The 7,854-nt window shown below is 33.2% G+C and overlaps 1 long non-coding RNA gene across 1 annotated transcript; it reads left to right on the forward strand.

Annotated features, from left to right (window-relative positions):
* The first annotated feature begins 534 nt into the window (after positions 1 to 534).
* Positions 535 to 2,501, forward strand: LOC112031723 (uncharacterized). The gene is made up of 2 exons (XR_010626518.1): positions 535 to 902; positions 2,274 to 2,501. It is a non-coding gene; the product is annotated as an uncharacterized LOC112031723 (long non-coding RNA).
* The last annotated feature ends 5,353 nt before the right edge of the window (positions 2,502 to 7,854 follow it).

A 7,854-nucleotide genomic window follows, 5' to 3' on the forward strand; every position in this document is an offset into this window, starting at 1 on the left:
ATATATTGAGAGAGAGAGAGAGAATGAGACAGAATCATGTCCCTGAATTCATATTTCTCAATTTTTCAAAAAGATGTTAGAAGTCAAGCCCATTGTAACTTCCAGTGAAGTTATAGACTTGATAACCTCAAAAGCATTAGAAAAGGTTCAGATGCTCCACAAGCATACTCATTATAATGCAAAAAATTCACAACTCTAGCTTCAGTGAAAGAAAAAAGATTATTAGAAAAAGAGAAATAAGAGGGGGGGGGGGGGGCCCTTAACCGTGAGTTTTAGTTAACTCAATTGATAAAGTCTCTGATGGTTGAACAAGGGATATAAGATTCAATCCTCATCTACACCAAAAAATTAATTAGTGTCTTAGTCTGATAATAAAGAGCTATCATCTAGAGTAGACGTTATAAGTTGAAACTTGATACTCTTAAGAAAAAAAAAAAAAAAGCCTCCATCCAAAGTTCAAACATGGAGTTTAAGTTTATAAGTAGAACTATTCCCTCTTATTTATAGTTAGCACTAAACAGGAATGGGCTTTAACAGTTTAACCTAACATAGAATGCAATCAACAATAACCCAAAAAGCCAAACACAAACCTTATCACCTATACAGACAACACGACACCTCTCTCTCTCTCTCTCTGTGTAAACTACGATTGAATAAAAATGGCAATTGGGAAGAAGAAGTTGATGTCATCGGTGCCATGGAAGGGCGAAGAGGAAGCCACGGAAGAGTTCCAAGACGCGAAGCTCAAAGTCACAAAGCAGCAGCCTTGAGCTGAGTCAGTGATGCACGTGCCTCGCAAGAAGAAAGATAAGTCCAAGCGCCACGGCCATGACGATTACAATGATGATTCCCTCGTCGAGATTGACCCTCAACTCCGCTACAGCTTTCAATGCAACTACCGGGTCTCTATTTTCTGGATTTTCATTTTTTCTTTTCTTACCCAGTTGAGATAATTCTCGATTTGTTGCTTTAAATTTTGTTTCTTTGGTTACCCAATTCTTAGTTTCTTGATTACTTGCTTTAAATTGTGTTTCTTTGGTTACCAAATTCTTAGTTTCTTGTTTACTTGTTATTGGTGGTTTAAAGATCATGTCTTTGTCAGTAGTACTAGCCGTATTTGCAGTGTTGGGGGATTACTGGTTGTTATTAATTGTTACTTTTTTGTTTGAGTATAATTTGGGAATGTGAGCTCCCACCAGTTGGCGGATGTGTTTAAGGAACTTAGTATAACAACGACAAGAAGCCTTAGTCCCAAATTTTGGGATCGGCTATGGATCCTTACCCTAATAAACCAAATTGGATATACAATTGGGGATACCCGATTGTAGAAGCGGATGAGAACTTTTACTCAATAAAGAGTTTCAAGTTGATAGACCATGGCATGTCATTCTGTTTCAAACCATTATAGGTAAATGGTTAAATTCACAATTTTCTAACAGTTTAAGCTTTTAGACAACCGATAGTTCATCATAGTATTAGAGTAGGTGGTCTTGAGTTCTAATCTTATCTCTGCTTTACCTCCCATTTAAGAAAGTTAAAAATCATGTGTTGGGTCCTACATATCAAAGGGGAGTATAATCCCACACATTAGAGTGAGTGTTATAATAATGGTTGAATGATTAAATCTATCATTTCCTAACGGTTTAAACTAAGTGATAAAGTAGTTAATGTATGGTTGAAGCCTCAGTTTTATGTAGTGAGGTTACATATTTGTGCCTTCCATGATTGAAGATCACTGAAATTGCTTGAAATTTTTCATTTTTGAAAGCCATCAATATTCATATTGTGTTATTTATGGGCAAAGGCATGTTTGTAGGATATATATCGATTTGATATACTCTAAATATATTATGTTCACCACCGTTTAGAGTGGACTAGTGGCCTGGACTTGGGCCAACAGTCCTTAGGTCATGGGTTCAAGTCCTTTCCCCACTAGCGAAGCAGTGGTGCCACTTATACTTCATAAAAATGAGCTACTGCCTGGGGGCAGTTATTGGGTGCCACTATCCCCTCCTAACCTTTTTTTTTTTCCACCAAAAAAATATTATGAAAAAAATATTATGTTCTGTTTTTCTGTCAATTGACACTTTTGCCACTTTTATAGTTGTCCGTAACTCACTGCTTGGAATTATACAGCTTATATCTATGTTTATTTGGCTCTCAACATTATCTTTACTCTTATTTTCTTCTTCCATCTGCTTCCTTTGTATAATTTTGCATCTAAATCCGTTCATAATTGAGTTTGAGAGATGATACTTCTTTTGTGTATGCAGTTTCTTCAACGAGTATTCAGCATTGACACCATCGTGAAACCTCTTCCGCCTTCAATGGCCTACAATGTTTCCCATAACTTGAACTTCTTCACACGCATTTTCACTTAGTTCTTTGGTGAGTTTTGATTTCTTTGTGCCTTTTATGGTTAGCAAATCGAATATAGTACAAATTCTGTAGAACATGTCAGCAATGTCACTCTTAATTAGTTTTGACGATTCCTTTTTCTAGTCTTTCTCTGCAGCTTCTGTTTTTGCTCCCTCTCCCCATATAATTGATGAAGATTTTTTTTTTTTTTTGAGAAACTGATGAAAATGATTAGATTAATGTTATAAACACTTCAATTTTCAAAATAAGTTCATCACTGATATATATTTTTTTTTATTTACCTATAATTAACTTGCTGCTTTGAGAATTACAAAAAAAATTTGTACATATTAATATTATACGAATTTATTGTTTTTCATGAATATAATAATTCAGAACTTTAATGCATTTATATGTAACTATAAGTGTACCTTCTTTTGGATCTATAAATCTATAAGTTCCCCAAAAATATGGGTCAATAAGGTTTGTTTTTCTTTCTTTCTTTTCTATTGATATATTTTAAAAATTGAACTTATATAAACGATTGCTTAGGTTAAGTAACCAAATTGGTTTTAGTATAATAAGGTTTTGGAAGAATCTAGATGCAATAAAACATGAGAATATATCTTTTCAAAATTACTGTAATTGTAAATGTTTATTTAAACCAAACGATTTGTCAATTAGTAAATGTTCAATGGAAATTGCTTGTGCAACTCAAAGTTGATGGTGCAAAAATGGAGAATGGAGATCTGGTTATTTTCACATGTTAGCCCTTGTGGTGTGTGTCCAATTCTTAGAGTTCCATGTTGATTAGAAGTGTACCCATATTGGAGATTATATGCACTATTATGCACTTCTCTTGGTATCTTTTAGACAAGAGACCTAGCTTGGGCATATGGCCTTATCTATAACATACATGTGCTGATGTGCATCCTATCTTGTCTCATAGATGTGAATTTGGTTCAAACTGTTCAGTTTTGCTTTGACCCATTTATCTTTCCTCCTTTTCTAGACTTTTTGCTATTGTGCTTTTTATAGCCATCTGTGAACATTGGTTTTGGCCCATTGATACTTAGCTTATTTTGTGATGATAGAATGGTAAAATTTAATATGATCTATAACTAAATCCAGGATAGACAACGAAGGAGTTGTGCAAGTTGATTCAGGCAAATTTCTTGAAAGTTTCAGCATGAACATGGGGTGCATTACAAATGGAATGACTAAGTTCTTATCCCATGAAAACTTGATTTTTCTCAATCCTTGTCTCCTTTGTGGATTTTTTTATTTTATTTTTTATTTTACCATAATGATGATAGAATGGTAAAAAATTCCCACTATACAATGTTGGATGACAAACTATGGTGGTTGTTAGTCATTATCAGGGGGGAAACATTAATTGATATGATAATTGTTCAACTGTGCATGTCACTTTTTTCCCCCTTTTTTCTATGTTGTTGGTGATGTTGTTTGCCAAGCTAAGTTGATGATTTAAAAAGGAACCCATGATTTGCAATCATCAGAAGAATAGTTATATATATATATATATATAGGATCTTAAAAATAATTGTTAAAAATGATTATTCCATTCTTTTCTATTTTGTTTACAAATTGATTTTCTAATTTGGAGTGTCCCACTTTAAAACATAATTTTATAATTTTTCAAACAAGTCCTTTATCATTTGAAAAGTTAATACTAATTTTCATTTGCTATCGAGCTATCTATCAAGTTTCACATTAAGTCTTGATAGCAGGCATCTGTCAAGTTATCTATCGAGACTTAATGAACATCTTTTCTTTCCTTGTTTCTTGGACCAATCTCCATGTCTTTAATGCTTGACTTGAACAATATGTTTCTTAAAATACTAAACCTATCTTAGATCTACTCAATTATAAGTAAAGTGCAATTTGTCAAAGGATTAGCCAATTACAATAAATATGACCCTAACAATTTCATTCAACCTTATTTGATTCAGGCATAGTTGAAGAGATGGACAAAGAGAGGGAGATTTGGGGATCTTAAAGTACTTATCATTGTGTTTTTTTTCTCTATTTTATGGTCTATTTGGACTTACAAGAACAAGACAACCGTGAAGAAAGAGCCTTTCTCTGCCACTAATATGGTCTTGTATTGTAAGAGTTTGATTTCAATGTGCAAGGTAACTAACAGTTCAAAAACAAAGAAAAGCCTTGAGAGCAGCTGGATCAGCAAGTATAAACCTTTAGAGAGTGTCCCAACTAGCAACCAATCCTATTGGAGTCAAGTTGCAAGGGTAGGAGAAGGAAAACTGGGGATCCAAGGATTTTTTTTTAATTAAAAAAAAAGAAAAGAAAAAAAAAAGAGAAGGTGCATGTCCATGGTTTGTTGTTTCAGCTGAGCTTTTTCTTCATTTTTAATCTTTTTGTGGATATTCACAAAATAAACATGACATTGCCACTAGTATATATTGTTACAGATTTTCAAGATTAAATTCCGTTAATTGTATGTGCATACATGCAAACCAAACACATATTATACATAAACAAAATTAGGTTATGTTTGGTAACAATTTTTGTTTTCTATTTTCAAAAACGTGTTTTTGGGAATATAAAGAAAAAACAAATTTTCTTATATTTTTGAAATCAAAAACATGTTTGGTTAGTTGAAATTAAAAAGATAATTTTTTGAAAAAAAAAATAGAAAATACTAAAATATGTTGATACCATGATTTGAACTCTAATACTAACTCATTAAATGAGATAGATTCATTAAATTAAATGGGTGCTTTCATTGGCTTTTGAAAATTAGAAATTGAAAACAACCTTTTGCATGTTTTCAATTTCCTTCACAAATTGAGTTTTAAGAATAGTTTTTGTTTTCTGTCTATTTTGGGTTGCCAAACAAGTTTTTTATTTTTAAAAATAGAAAATTATTTTTAAAAACAAAAAATAAGGGGAAAAAAAACAGTTACCAAACATACACTTATTTTTTTATGATGGATTAGATGATCTTCACACAGATTCATCCAAAAATAAAGATCTTCACAGATAATAATCAGTTTAAAATATAAACCGGATTTTAAGCTATTAGGTTGCTCACTAGCAAAATAATTTGAGATTAAATTTGTAAGGAAGTAGTGTAAAACTCTAGTTATTGAGTTTTACTCATTCCAATCCCAACATATCATATTATCATATCACATATTAAAGAATAGACACAACTACAACCAGTTAATTCTAATATTCATCTAAAAATCTAACCCAATTGGGAATTTATTGAGAAGTTATTAGATGTAGTAAGATGTATTGAGTTTTAAGTAAAACGTTGACGTGCTAATTTTTTATTAGAATGTGTAAAACATGAGTTTTACATTACATCTTTACCAATTTCGGACTCAAATAATTTATGAGTAAAAAAATTAAAAAGTTAATGTTGCATAATTACGAAAATCTCACAAACGAACAAGAAGTCAAGAACAAATATTTAGGGGCTGTTTGGATTTGTTGTTTCCATCACCCATCACTCTGTTTTCTTCACCTATAACTCAAAACTAGTGGGTCCCACGACAAAAGAGTTTGTTTGGATTTGTTTTCAGTTTTTGTTTCCATCACTCAATTCTCTTATTTTTGAGTGATGAGTTATGGAAACTAAAAACACATTTTAGATGTTTTCAAGTTATGGAAACAGGGTTATAATGGTAATATGGTAATTTCATTATACTTATGGGATCCACAAATTTGTCTTGTCATGTCATGCTAGCTCGCACCCAATGGCTCTCTCTTTCTCAGACTCTCTTTTCTTTCTTTTTAGTTTTCTTTCTTTCTATTCTCCTCATCTCTTCATTCTTCATTTTTTTCCTCAACATAGAGCCTCCATTTCTTCATTCTTTCTTTCATTTTTTCTGACTCCAACAAAACAAACTTTTCAATTCAAACAATACCCACACACACCCTCAGCCCAGCCACTCCTACTGAGCAGCCCCACCTTAGCCAACTTGTGCCGGCCCGAGCTCAAACTAGCGAATGTGACACCTAGAAAACCTAGATTTTTTCAAGTCCCAAAAAACCCAAATTTAGCACCAAATAGAAACAAACAAAACCCACTAAAATTAAACTTAGAAATCTAAACATATGAAGTCAGACCCATTTGAATTCAATCAAGATCAACTCAAAATTTAACATCAAAATCCATAATGCCCTTAAGGAAATCCAAAATCCAAAATCCAAAATTCAAAATCCATACAAATCACTAATAATAGAAAGAAAAAAGGAAATTTTGTGAAAAAGCTCTTGAGGTGGACCTAAGTTCTATTTCCCTTCTCTTTTTCTTCGGGTTAGAGCTTTTTTCCATGATGAGTGATCCGTGACGCCATTGCTTAGCTTCGAGGGGTTTCGATGGAGGAGATCGACGCCTAGGTACGCTCGCTATTGATCGGTGCTGAAGGGTTTTGATGGAGAAGATCCTTCACTGGGTTTGTTAAGGGTTTCGATGAAGGATATCCTTCACTGGGTTGGGAGAATATGTGGGCTGAAGGGGAAATGAGAAGTGAAGAAAATGGTAGGGAATGAGGGTGAGGCAGGTAGGCTAATAGAGATCATGTATAGGTCAAGGTGTCTCTGACCAAGTGCTCAGGCATGGGTCCCACAAAAAGTAGAAATATTTGAGTGATGAGAAGCTGAAAACTAAGTGAGGAGTGATGAGTGATGTTTTTTTAAAAAAAAAACCAAACAGCCCCTTACTTTTCATCTTAAAAGGAGAATGCAACTCTCAAGCTTCCAAATACGATTGAAGCCTTCTAGGAGTCCACGCTTGACGCTTCTGTCCTAGAAAAATAGATGTCATGGCTCGTGTCATTAACACACCCACTTTCAACTTTTTCTTGCAATTGAGGACCTTTGAACTTCTATCATGCCTTGGGTTGAGTTTGGCATTAGCTTATGGTTTTAGCTTTTATGTACAGTTTTATAAAATCTCAATTGTGGGCTCAAAGCCTCAAACTCCCTTTTATTATAAGGTAGAGTGGAAAGGATAAAAATTGAACTCAGGACATCCTACTTTGATATCATGTTAAATTATCGATTATTCCAAAATTTAAGCTAATAGAAATTGGTAAATATAATTATTTAACCATATAATTCTAACACATTTTTAGCACAAAAATTTATGTACATGAACCAAACTTAATTTTAAATCCACAAACCAGCACACCCTAACCTCCTTTAGCTTTGTGGGTTGCAACTGATTCTACCTCACAATCTCATCCCACTCAGACCCTTCATCAACTCCACCAAGCTCACTCTCTCACCCTCCTCTTCAAATCCATACTCCCTAATCCCAATTTACTCAGCCAACAACTTTAAAAAAATGCTTCCACTTAAACACATCCCCATCCTTACAATTAGACGCTTCATTTAGCCCAAATTTGTTGCTCAATAATAAGATTGTGTTTGAAAACAACTTATTTTGGTAACTTATTTGTATAGTATTTATTTAAAAAATATAGTTTTTGGTAATTTTTA

The sequence above is a fragment of the Quercus suber genome, unplaced genomic scaffold, assembly GCF_002906115.3.
Source record: "Quercus suber isolate HL8 unplaced genomic scaffold, Cork oak 2.0 scaffold_25, whole genome shotgun sequence".
Classification (NCBI taxonomy): Eukaryota; Viridiplantae; Streptophyta; class Magnoliopsida; order Fagales; family Fagaceae; genus Quercus; species Quercus suber.